The 14,452-nt window shown below is 34.8% G+C and overlaps 1 protein-coding gene across 11 annotated transcripts in view; it reads right to left on the reverse strand.

Annotated features, from left to right (window-relative positions):
• The window catches only part of tenm4 (teneurin transmembrane protein 4), a 267,387-nt gene extending 254,635 nt beyond the window's left edge, over positions 1-12,752 (reverse strand). For all 11 annotated transcript variants that reach the window (XM_089121430.1, XM_089121432.1, XM_089121433.1 and 8 more), the window contains exon 1: positions 12,420-12,752. The gene's annotated coding sequence lies outside the window, so the exon portion shown is untranslated. The remainder of the gene's footprint in view (positions 1-12,419) is intronic.
• Between the last annotated feature and the right edge of the window lie 1,700 nt (positions 12,753-14,452).

The raw sequence follows: 14,452 nt of genomic DNA on the forward strand, positions 1-14,452 counted from the left end.
TAAAAAAATCTTTAAAAAAAGATTGTTTTTAGAAATGTGTATTTGTATTTCTTCTGAAAATAAAAAGAACTAAAAAGTAATAACAAAAGATTATGCCATTGCTTAATTTAACTTCTATAAACTTGAATTATTTTAATGATTTGTTCCCCTCATTATCTCATTATGATATCAATGCAATAATCACCTTGATTTTGCTTGTCCACCCAAAAAATAAAATAAGAATATTTTATTTGAGAAATTTAAAAAAAAATACTTGCCAAGCATATATATATATATATATATATATATATATATATATATTTATATATATATATATATATATATATATATATTAGTAGATCTTAGTAGAGAAAATATATGAAAGCTTTGCCTTTACACCATGAACTCTACAAGATTTTGGAAAAGTAAACATAAAAAAACCCTTAAAAATCCAGTTTAAAACACGTATGCCAAGTTCTTAAATTTAATCCTTGTATTGTTTCTGAAAAAAATAATAATAATTTTGCCTGTTAGCTTAAGAAAATGAAAGATAATACTATTAATGCAGTTTTGCTTAAGAATTCAATCTTTTAACAAATCTTTTTCTTCACCCTGATTTTTAATTTATGTACCCCCTCCCCCACACACACAAAACTGCCAGAATTAATTTTAATTCAAGTAAAATGCCCACCATGGTTGAGTTGTCAAGTCATTGCATAAATGCATTATGTATTTATGCAAATAAATAATGGATCCAGTGTCACTGACCCACCATTTGTGCTAAAAAATCATACAGGCATTGGGAGGACTGGTCCCTACCTAGAAACCAACTAACAATACTCAACCGCAGTGATGTTCTGGCATCCACCCACATATGGACAAGGAGCATTTTCTGTGAGAATGTAAAAAACCTGCTTCAGTTTTTTCTGCATCTAAACATCAACACAAAGGTGAGTCAAGGCAGGGGGTGGCGACCCCGCAGGATTGTGAGGCAGAAGTTTGAGGCTCCAAAACAAAAGGTCCGGGGTCGAAAAGCCGAGTGTTGATCGTTATCAAAACACAACGGTGCGAAGATTCATTCATCACCTAACTATTCAACCAATTGCCCAACAAAGACAAACAGTTGGTATTAAACATCCACGTGAATCTTTTTCTTTCCCGAGATGAGTAATAAGGTCGTTTACAGGCCATGAGTTGCATTAGCATTGCTCAAACAAAACAGACAATGCCACAGTATACAAGGATAAATGGAGAAACCTCAAGTCTGACCTCACTCTGGCACAGTGCTGCTGCTGATGGCAAATAGCCAGTAATTGATTAATTACCCAGCGTTCAAAGAAGGCATTGCGTTCGCATGTCAACCGAAGCAAACCCATCATTTATTTTACCATTTCAACTGCTATTTTTCAAATCGACTTCAGCTTTCGGCTCACGATGCCGTGGTGATCTGCATTTGTGGGACTTTTCTAAGGGAACAAATGACTTCCCAGAGGTATTACTCAGAGGTTTCTCTTTCAAATCTCTAAAGATTTAACTGAAGTTTTCAGTTAGGTTTCATATGTGCACCTTTTTAAATCACAGAAACTGCCAAAATTACTTTAGAGTATTAAAAAATTGCCTCAATATTGAACAAATGGGCTAAAAAACACCAACAAGCTAAAAAATGTATTCCTCGTTCTCACCAATGACCATAATTGGATGAATTTTAAGCTATAATTGAATTCAGACATCATAATGTCCTGCATACAAAATGGATATTCATTTTGAGATTCGCTAAAGATTATATTTAAAAGTGGTATTAAACTGTCAAGGTTTTTAAAGATTCATTTTAAGTGAGCGTTAGATCAAATCAAAGGTAATCTAAGTGTAAAACATAAATGAAATCAACAAGTAAAAACATCAACCAATCATAATAAATACAGATACGGTACTAACAATTACATTTCCTATGCCTTTGGCAGATGGTTTTCTGCAAAGCAACTTGCATTGTATCTACAGTAGTTGCACATTTTTATCAGTTTTTGCTTTCCTTGGGAATCAAACCCGTGACCTTGGTGTTACTAACACCACACTTTGCTGTTTGAGCTCAATATATCGCCGATGTCTGGCTGAAACCTCCAATTTCCATATTTCATCTTTTTTTTCATAAATCATTACTATTGGTCACAGATTACGTCTGTCTGTGGTTTTTGCAATTATTTAACCAATGAAAAGTATTTAAAAAAACTTGTGACTAAACCTCGTAACTCCATTGGATCCTCAAGCTGTTGATAGAACCTAATAAGTCAAGGTTAAATGAAACGCCACATATATTTTGGAGCATCTCTTCTTGTTTGCAATGCAATGGTAAATTAAGAACTGGTTGTTTGAATAAGTACAGCGTTTTCTTTACTCAAGAAACATGATTTAACCCTTATGCTGCATTAGGGACATTTTTGGTCTTTTGCAGTTTAATTTCTTTGACCATTTTGGCTGTTTTAATGCAAATGGTATGAAATTTGGCAAAATTGTGACTTTTTGGATACATGTAAAAAATGTGATCCCATTTTGCAAAATATGTATAACACACACTGTGTAGATCAAATAGTAACACTCAGCACCATAAAGACCAAAAATGGCCCATTGAAACCCATTAAAACGTTGTTTAAATCTGAGGCTGTCAGTAATACATGAAACATGATTTTTGCACAAACATCCTTTCATTTTGAAGCAAAAGCATTATATTTAAATTATATAGTGTATTCCACCAGATGACGTCACTACATATTTATTCCCTATGGGTGGAAATGCACCTTATTTTAGGCAATAGGCAATGTTTAATAGGTGGCCATTTTTGGTCTCTAACGCGCTAAGTGGGATTTTTTGCAAAGTGGGACTGTGATAATCCAAATCTAAAGTTTTCTCTTTGCATTTAGTTTATTGAAAATAATTGAATTTTTGTGTTTTTTCCTCTTATACAAATCGATGGTTTCGCAAACAAAACTGGTAATTAAAGGGTTAAAATCCTGAAATTGAATACATTTTTGGTAGTTATGATGAGGACTGATGCTGGTTAAAAGATTTAACTTGGTAAAAGTGGAAAATAATAATAATATATAATATTTTAGGCAATGTTTAATATGTGGCCATTTTTGGTCCTTAATGCACTCAACGGTGTTAAAAATCTAATGCAGCACAAGGGTTAAATTTATTCATTTAGCTGACGCTTTTATCCAAAGTGACTTACAATTGTTATATATGTCAGAGGTCGCACGCCTCTGGAGCAACTAGGGGTTAAGTTAAGTCTCACAGTGGATTTGATCCCAGGTCTCTCACACCAAAGCATGTGTCTTACCCACTGCGCCATCATACTATGATATATGATATAAAGGCTTATGTATTTGAGGAGTGGAGAAAAGTGTCGAGTCATAGCCAATACTGTCATAAATACCCTGCCCATAGCACTTCATCTTTTAATAAAATGAGACTATGCACCTACATAGCTACAGTAAAATAAGCGGTAATATCGTAACAGTAAACGGTAAAATCTTAATAATAAAATGACACATACAAGTGTAAAGCCACAATATCAATTTGCTTAATTAAGAAAAAAATGTGTTCTTTATAGGGATGCACGATATATCGGCATCGGCCGATATATGTTCATTTTTAATGTTATCGTTATCGGCCTGGTAAGTGGCCGATATATTAAAGCCGATAAATAATGTATTATTCCCTTCAGCTGAGACACTTGTTGAGCACTGTTTATGTTTTTGAATTTCTTGAAATATGATTAAAATCTCTTCAAAAAATGAAAATACGGTTCGGTACAACATGTGTAGCGCAAATCTGTCATATCGGCTATAAAACACTATAATGAGAACATCATTATAATTGTTCGCTTGGGATATGGATTTAATTGTGAGACTTTTGTATTTGTAATCAGGCTCTCAAAATTAGATAAAAATTTGGATTTAAGTTTATCGGCCGATATATCGGTTATCGGCTTTCAAATACAAAGAATTATCGGTTATCGGTATCGGCTAAAATTTTCATATCGGTGCATCCCTAGTTCTTTCTGTTTTCTTAAAAATACTTGTTTTGAACACGGTTTCAGCCTGACAGTGGCAATGATATTGATGAATATCTCGAGAGGAAACGTGAGCTTATGGGTCTTTTTCTTAGTAGAAACATCTGAGAATCCAAAGACTTAAGCAAAAGTCCCCATGTAATCTCATTGCAGTCAAGGATAAACAACAGATTTTCTTTCCTAGGGTTTACAAGCACTCTCGTTTCTCTGGGAAAAAATCCCAACCTTCCTAAATAGTTGCTTCCAAGCAAAATATGGAATTGCAGTTACATTTTTTTTTTCATTCTTGGCATAAAATTGCTTGGGCAGCCAGCATCCCAGATTGGAGGGAGTATACCTGGTGAAATTGCATGGGAATAGGTGCCCAGACTATGAAGTAGGATCTCTTGAAAGTCATTTGAATGTAAATGTGGCAGCTGTTGTTCCTGATCCCACTTTTAGAATACACAATGTCCAAGCCCACTGGAGTGAAGAAAAAGCTTTTCTTTCCCCCAACACACAGAAAAGCTAGAGTCACATTTCATAAAAACACCCAGCTACACTTCACTTTTAAAAAGTAATGCCGCAAAGCCCTGACAGCTGCGTTGCCATACCAAGAATGTGTCTCCTTCAATGAGAATTTCCCAAAGATTAACCAAGTTTCACTAAAGGAAAAAAAAAAGAGAGAGAGAGAGAGAAAATTCCCTCATTCAGCAAATCTCAACTGCTCAGTTGACCAGTCACCGTTCAGTGATTCTGGAAATGAGGAGCACCATGGATATTTTTCCCCCCTTCCACCAACTTTCAAGTCCAATATAAAACGCAGATATCTCGACAGGCTGCCGTTAGCCTTAAGTACGATAAATCACAGCATGACAGACTGCAGCTTCAACTAAACATAATGCTGCAGGCAAGCAAATACACCCCCCTTCACCCTTAACGCTCATCATCGCCATTAATAGCGTTCATGTTGAGAAGGTGAACGGGAAGGCTGCGTTCGTATAAAGCCAAGCTAATGCACCAACTGTCCCGAATGACAGTGATTTATACGCCGTCTGAGAGGTACAAAGCAAAGCTCTGGTCGTTTGAGCGTGCGCAAATTAGCGGTTTCCTCCCAAAATAAGTTGTCTGTGACAATGAGCTTGATTTACAGTAAGATTTTCTCTTCCTGTCAGAAAGAGACGCCGTTTAGACAAACAGAGGTGGGAAACAATGATGAATTGTTTTGATTTAGGCATTGTAGAGTCGCGAGTAAGACCTTTTTGAGTGCTAATTACCGCATGCCACGGAAACCGTTGGTTGTTTTTCTTAGCAGGATTTCAGGAGAAGTGTCATTTCAGGCAATTATCACAAAAAAGAAAAGATAAGAAAAAAGGGAACTTTAGCTTAAATTGAAATTTAAGGCAAATTTGTTTTAGCTGTTTGAATGGTATTTGAAGTGTATTGATGGAATTTTTGGGGACTTTTATATTGGCTTTAATATTTTATATGGGACTTTTATATTGGCTGTGCAAAGATTAATTGCGATTAATTAATGTGTGTGTGCTGTGTTTAATTATTTTGTATAAATTAATACACACACATGCATGTATATATTTAAGAAAATGTGTTATTCATTTATAAAATATTTATATTTTATATAATATAGATTATGTATTTATATATACTGTATTTACATGCATTTTTAAATATATACATGCATATATATGCAAAATAGTTATACACAGCACACGCACATATTATGTAAACACAAACTTTTATTTTGGATGCGATTAATCTTTGCCCAGCCCATATTATATATATATATTAGGGCTGTGCAAAAGTTAATTGCGATTAATCGCATCCAAAATAAAAGTCTGTGTTTACATAGTATATTTGTGTGTGCTGTATATAATTATTTTGTATATATAAATACACACACATGCGTGTATATATTTAAGAAAATGTGTTATTCCTATATAAAATATTTATATTTATATAATATAGATTATGTATTTATATATATATATATACAGAATTTAAGCGCAAATAATTCTTAAATATATACATGCATGCATAGGTATTTATAAATACAAAATAATTATATACAGCACACTCAAATATATTATGTAAAACAGACTTTTATTTTGGATGCGATTAATCGCAATTAACTTTTGCACAGCCCTAATATATATATATATATATATATATATATATATATATATATATACTGTATATATATATATATATATATATATATATATATATATATATATATATATATATATATATAATATTTCTTTGTTCATAGCCATATTTCTTCTAATGTTAGCATGGTTTTACTATTACTATTTTACTATTTCTAACTAACTATATATGAAATATGTAGAAATGCTAGAAACATGTGAAATCTTTACAAATGTGGATAATGGAAAATATTTAGAAATGCAAATACATACACACACACACACACACACACACACACATATACAAAGTATATATATATACATATATATATATATATATATATATATATATATATATGTACACACACACACACACACGCACACACACACACACACACACACACTCATTTGTAAAGATTTCACATATTGATTTCACATAGCATAAAATTTTGACTTTTGACAAATTATCCATTTATTATTACTCTACATTAAATAAACATACGGATAGATCAAAATAATGAAGGCCAATTGCATTTCTTAAAGATTTTGCATTTGTTAAAAAGTTTGGACTTTTGTAAACTGAAACCCAGATACAATACTTGCATTAAAAGAAAAATGCCTAAATATTGTATCTCTCATGCATCTTTTCTAAAGATTTCACATTTTATCTCTATCCCTACATTAAAAGAATTATGCCCAATTTGATACATTTTAGTTTGCATTTTTAAAGAAATAGGCATTTCATACACCAATATAGAGCTAAGATCTGCTTCTTTTGCATTGTCCTCACTGACTACGAGCAATAACAAACACACAAAGGTAACATGCCATCACATTCACAAATTGGACATATGATTCAGAATCCAGTAGACAAATGACTCTCGCATTTATTTTTTTAACAAACTATCTTACAAACTGACAAGTGGCCATTAGGACAAATTGGCGTTTATGGTTTAGGTGCAGCCATCTCTTTTAATCTTGGTGAATAACGGGGGTGGTGGTATTTACAGCACTATAAACTGACACAATAAAAGGCCTAATTGCATTAGCAGTCAGTGAGGGTCACACAACTTTCAGCCGGGCCTGAGCACTGAGCACACAGTAGGTCACTGCTATAATGCAGTTCATTGATCCAAATTTGTGTATACGTTTATCCATAACCACCCCCCTGCACCACAACTATTATTTCTCTCTTACTTTAGCTATGGAAAAAACACTACTATGCGGTGTTGTCGAAAGGATCCGGCACAGTATTACAGTTCTGATTACGTTCTTCATAATCTGATGACAGACCTCTGCTTTCCGCTTCTGAAAACTAATGCCATGATGTCAAAAGCAACTGTGTCTATGTTGATACTTCTTGGTAGGATTGTTTATCCCTCCAAAGCTTCATTTTGAGCCTCTACTGGAGTTCAAACAGCATACACACATAAGCTGTTTCTGCGAAGTAAATAAATATGATTATTAGAGTAAGAAGATACCATTGAATTCTTTCTAATTCAAAAATCGACATTAAATCAGTGTGTTACTTGCTGTATCTTTGTAATTATCTGGGAAATTTACAAGCAATTGAAAACTAAAAGTAAAACCTACACCAATTTTATTTCAGCGTACGCAACATTTTAACGCATATAAGAGGACAATGGCTGTTTAACAGAATTGCTAAATATAATGAGATTTGTTTTCAACAACGCACTCTTAAGGCAACTCATAAATTTTAAGTTTCTGCGACTTACAGGGAATACATATGAATTTGTACGATCGTATTGATGTTTTCGTACAATCTTACACCCCACTGATGGGTTAGGTTTAGGGTAGGGTTGGGTATCGAGAATCGAGTATCGATTGGAACCGAGACTAACTTTTTCGTTTTTCCCGGAATCGTTCAAAAGTAAAAATTTCGATTCCTAGTTTCGATATTCACAGTCCGCCGAGCGGAAGAAGAAACCGCTGAACAACACCAACGAAGAAGCGTCTACCGGAAGTGTTGGCATAACCACGCGAGTCGAACATGAGTAGCTTACGTCGACGATCCAAAGTGTGGCTTCACTTTTCTAAAAATAACGAAATGCAAAATTTGTGACAAAAGGAGTATTTTTACCGAAGAAGTATTTCCTTCAGAAAGGCCGTTGGTTAGCAAGGTTAGCTAAACTTTTTTGACCCTGCCTCTTAAAAGAATCGGAATCGAGAATCGTTAGGAACCGGAATCGAAACAAGGAATCGGAATCGGAATCAGAATCGTTCAAATTCAAACGATACCCAACCCTAGTTTAGGGATGGACCTAAATGCCACTTTTTTCTTTCTAAACATACTACAGTTTTCATACTTATTCAAACGAAATCCCCAACTTGTAAAACAACAAAGTTTTTTCATGAGATAGGACTGGTTTTCAAACAGTTTTCCACAAGAACACTCCTTATCTGTCATTGGTTGGGAAGATAGCCACGCCCCTAAACTCAAAAGGGTTTATTTATTTAGTTGCCTCTGCATTTAATTACATTACAGATGACCATAAACAACGAAGGACAACTGATTCATCATGATTGGATTTGCCGGAACAATCCCAAAAGTAAGCAAACAACGTTTTCCTGGTTGAGCAAGAAAATGGCTCACTGCACAAGAGTCTTGTGAAGACCCTGATAAGATGTTTCTAGCACTGCAGGTTTAAAGAGACCTGGCAGGGGTGCAATTGTGGGCCTATTTAATAAGAGTAAGGTGCAATGATCAACACTTCACACACTATGAGTCCACCCTCCATTGATGTCTGCACTCCTTCACAATAGCTCAGCTATGAAGCCTTATTACATGAGAGACTCTGCATCCCTACAGAAAGAAGAGTCACTGGGGAGCGCGAGCAATTCATTGGTTTGTTTCCATCATTCGTCTCAATGTGGTTCAAACAAGTCAGTAGTTTATGAAACCAAACCTAACCACCAGGGGTGGTGATGGCGCATTGGATAAGACACATGCCTTTGGTGTGAGATACCCAGGTTCGAATCCACTGTGAGACACCAATGTGTCCCTAAGCAAGACACTTAACCTCTAGTTGCTCAAGAGGAGTGCGACCTCTGACACATATAGCAATTGTAAGTCGCTTTGGATAAAAGCGTCAGCTAAATGAATAAATTTAAATGTAACCCACATGAAAGAGCTTGGACTATTAGAAAAAAAATGGCATTTTGGTTAAATTCATTCGCAAAATATCCAAATTATGTAACGTCATCCATCAAAAATTCCACATATAAGAAGTAAATTCACATTGCATGATGTAAAAAGAGAAATGATTAGACCAAGATAAAAGAGAGAAGAAATTAGCCTGATGTTTTCCTTCGTTCTCTTTGTAAGGGCGAACAAAGGGAGAGTTGCCTGAGCTTTTCTTTTCATGGAAATCGCTCGCTTGTGTGGACCATCCCAGAGTCCTCATCAGCTCGGACCATGACAACCGGGAGAATACAGGGGCGTCCTCGAAAGGTCAAACCCATGGGGACCCACCAACTTCAGACTCATTTAGTACTGCTACACAACACCTCAACCCCACACTACAGAACTTGGGGTCTCACGAATTTAACCCTACGAAGCTTGTTATCCATAGCAGACACACAAAAAAAACACATGGCTTTAAAAATATTACATAGCTCAATTTAAAGGGATACTCCACTTTTTTGGGAAATAGGCTCAATTTACAACTCCCTCAGGGTTTAACGTTTGAGTTTTACAGTTTTCGAATCCATTCAGCCGATTTTATGATTTTTAGAAGAATATCAGTAACCCGACAGTTTCTGGTCTCATTGACTTCCGTAGTAGGAAAAAAATATATACTATGGAAGTCAATGAGACCAGAAACTGTGTGGTTACTGTTATTCTTCTAAATATCAGAAAATCAGCTGAATGGATTCGAAAACGGTAAAACACAACTGTTTAACTGTGGGGGAGTGGTAAAATGAGCCTATTTCCCAAAAAAGTGGAGTATCCCTTTAAGCCATGAGGTTTATACGGTAAAACTATAAGGTCTCATTTGTTAACTGTAATGGATGCACTAGCAAACATTTATTTATCTTTGTTAATAATAGTTAATCAAATACAAGTACATGAAATCGTTCATGTTATCTAATAGTGCATTAACTAATTGCCACAGAACTTTTGGTTTTAATAAATGTATTAGTATATGTTGAAAATAAACATGAACATAGTTCAATGTTAAAGGGATAGTTCATCCAAAAAGGGAACTGACCACCATGTTGTTCATGTTGATCTTCGGAACACAAATAAATATATTTTAATAAAATCTGAGATTTCCGTCCTTTAATTGACAATCTATGCATTCAAGCCCGAGAAATATAGTCAAGTCCAGATGTTTGACCTCAGTTTTATGAAGTGACACAAGTGAAAAACATAATTTACCAATTTGATTACAAAATATTAATCTCCACGATGCAAGCAAGTTGTTTTGACAGAAGTATTGAAAGTGATAGTTGCGTAGCGGTTAATAGAGGGACATAAAGGTCTCAGATTTCATCAAACATATCTTTATCTGTGTTCTAGAAAAAAAACGAAAGTCTTACAGGTTTGGAACGGCATGAGTGTGAGAAATTAATGACAGAATTTAAATGTAAGCCTATCCCTTTAAGGACGTCTTCAGCCATACTAAATGTAGAGCCAATGGAGCTTTGTTGCCAATGGAGATTTTTGTTGGTAGAGAAGAAGCTACATATTTAGTTTGAAACATAAGATACATGACATTAACTAATGTCAAGTAATGAAACCTTGCTGTGAAGTGTTACTATATCCTGCTGATGATGAAATATCTGGAATTTTTTCAAAGTGGCACTCCAAAAAATGTGTCCTCTTAAAAATTATCCAAAATATAAAACTAATTTACCTGAGCGGTTCTGCACTTTAACCAAATGCTTCCTTGATCGGTTTGGTCAGTTATCTACTACTTTAACTACTGCAAATTGTCTAAATACTTCAGTATAGCATTTGTTTTAAAATATAAAAACAAATCAACTTCTTATTTTTGTCTTGAGAGTGTGCTCGTGCCATCTTACTTATAGGAATAAATTTGTCTTGATGTTTTGTTAAAAGCAATGCCATAGCCCATTTTAAGTGCGTCCAAAGAGATTTTGTCCATCTTTTATGTATATTGTATATATGAAGAGTTCAGATGCAAAAGCCTCTAAATGCCATTTGAAATTTTCTTCTTTAATGATGATTTTTATCAAACTTGTATATTTAAGTTCAGTAATTTCACTTAAATAACAATTAATAGGTAATAATCATTGCCATTTAAGTGAAATCACTGAACTTAATTATACAAGCTTGATAAAAATGATAATTTTAGAAGAAAATTTCAAATGGCACTTAGAGGCTTTTGCATCTGAACTCTTCATATACAGTATACATTTTTCAACAGCCCTGCTGTTATGAGGAATACACACATGTGCTACTTGAATCTCAAAGCATTTTATTCTCTCCCTCCTCAAGCAGAATTAAAGTTAAAAAAGACAATTACAAAGAAACACACAGGTTGCAGTTACTACCACAGCTGTAGTACTGTCAGTCCACACATATTCTGCCACTATTTGCCATTATTTCCATAAAATAAATCATGAATAACCCTCACACCCTCACAAAAAACCCTCAGACCTCAAATAAGAGGGAGTTCGAGAGAAACAAGAGCTGTAAATGCCCATTTGCTAGGAAACGCAGTATCCCACTGCCAGAAAACAACGCAAACACACCCACCCTAGAAAAGTCAAACCCTATCTTCTCTACATCCTTAAACTACAGTCCTCCATCCATATTACACCCTTAAGTGAAGGATCATAGAGGAGTGAAACATGCAGCAGTAAGCAGGTACACCCTCGGCCCATTAATATGGGATGATTGAGTCCAAAATGCTGGAATATGCCAAAAAAATGCCCTAGTTAACGAGAACAAACTTCTATTTAGAAGAATAGAAGGAGGCTTAAAAGATACTGAGATATGAATCATTTATCCTTAAGCAATAATTCATGGTTTTACATGGAACACAGAGTGCAGCCAAGCCCTCTTTACTTTAACGTACGCTGCCTTTCCATGCTGCAAGTTTACAAGCTGCTCCATGATAAATAACAGAGGAGGCTGTGCGTAATAGTATCAAGCATCCTCGCGCACAGCCCAAACCAAACCGCTCCAGCTGTTTCTGCAAAAACAAGCACTTTTCTCTCTTGAACATTCATCTTACCATTGCTGAAGAACAAGGCGTCTGTCTATCCAGCGGGCTTGGAGGTTACGGTCGCTTTTCCGGAAGGTGTTATGCTCTTAATTTCGGTGTCTCATCATCATCATGATCTCCAGTTTGGAAAATGAATAGGAGGGAAAATGTCCAGGGCGCCGCATAGAGAGAGAGAGAGCGCGCGCGAGAGAGAGAGCAGTGCGCATGAATAAGAAGAGCCGTGTGTTTGACTGCGGAGAGCTGGAGGGCGAATAGCGTCCGTGTGCTGTAGTGCTGCTGAGTCCGTGAGCGCTTGCAGTGGAAAGCAGTGGAGCACAGGCTGGAGGCTGGAGGGAATGCCGAGGAATGACAAGCGGCTTCCACCATCCACAGTCGGCTCGTACCATGTGTGCGCACCGGAGGGGGGTGCGCGCGCGATCGCGAGCGCTTTTAACGCGGGCTAAAACGTGTAAAAATGATTATAATAAAATTGTGTTTGATAACCGCATTCGGTAAATAGGATGCTGTATTTTAAAAGGACATATATCTTACTGTAAATTGGAAGTAAACTGAATAGCCTAAATTTACTTACTTGACGGAGAAAAAAATGTGAAAATTAAAATGAACAAGGCAATTAAATTTAAAATTATGTTTTTGTGAATAAAAATCATGTGTAGGTTGTAAAAGAAATGTAATTTCCCCAAATCTCTGCCAGAATTATTTATTTATTTATTTGTGCTTTGACTCGTTTTTGTTCCTGTTTGTAAAGGGCTTTTATTACACTTTTAGTACACACTTTTTTAATAGATTGACAAATTCAAATTTATTCTTACCCTCATTAAATACTGCTCATTTAAATAATAAGGTTTTACAAAAAAACGTACACAATTATGACAAATTGAGAAATTAAACATTTTGGGTATTCCTTGCTATTCAAGTTTAAAAAAAAATTGTTTAATTATAAATTAATTAATAAAAGTAATTTTTAAGCACATTATTTTAATCAAAATATATTCAGCATGTAATGTTTAAAGTGCATTTTATTTAGTCATTTAATCACTAGTTACTAGTCACTAGTTTTGTTTATTTGTTTATTATTGTGAATTTAGCACACACAAAAAAAGCCATTTCTAATATTTACATGAACAGTAAAATTACACTGGCATACATAAGTCAATTTACTTAAGTTGTTTGGAAGCAACAACAAAAAAATACAGAGCATAAGATTTATCAATCAAGGGAACGAAATAGTAAATTGTCCAAGGAAGGTCTCGTTTTTTTAAGTTTCGTTAAGTTGTTTACAAATTGAAAATAAAAAAAGTGATGCAAACATCATAATTCTTACATATAGCCCCTCTAACCAGATGAAATAATTATTACTCATTTCATTATAGCCCTTCACATAAATAGAATAAAAGAAATTTACTTATTTTTATCAACGAACGATAGAAACTATAGAAATACAGATCACACAACAGTATATGATTAATATAAACATCTTTGAAATTCTGTACATTTTCCATATCAATAGTTTTAAAGGGGTATAATTGCTATAATGAGTCCCCAGTGCATCTACCAACCCAGAAAACATGAAAAGTGTCAACCCAGTAACTTTGTTTTGGTAAGTCTTTCTCTGCAAGCCTGTCAAATCAGATTTTGCTCCCCTTCTGACATAGGAAGGGGATCTTATTGTAATAAGCAGCTCATTTGCATTTAAAGGGACACCCACAAAAACGGCACGTTTTTTTGCTCACACCCAAAAAGGGGCAAATTTGACAAAGCTATAATAAATGATCTGGGTGATGATGATATTATGATATTACATTTTGTGAAAAGGGGCATAATACAGGTATGTCACCTTTAAACTCAAATGTCTAGGCCTACTTTTAATGAAATTACAAATACACATACAAGTGAGTTTGTGAAGGAAATCTTATAATGGTTCTGCATCAACCTCTGCCCCCAAACCTCTAATGCCAGAAATGTGTAGGTTAATAAAGGACGCAATCTTTCTGTTTTTCACATTCTCTTCCTTTGTTTGGCCCCACCGTTTAAGCCTTGCC

Source organism: Pimephales promelas, chromosome 16 (assembly GCF_988280905.1).
Source record: "Pimephales promelas chromosome 16, fPimPro1.hap1.1, whole genome shotgun sequence".
In the NCBI taxonomy this organism is placed as follows: domain Eukaryota; kingdom Metazoa; phylum Chordata; class Actinopteri; order Cypriniformes; family Leuciscidae; genus Pimephales; species Pimephales promelas.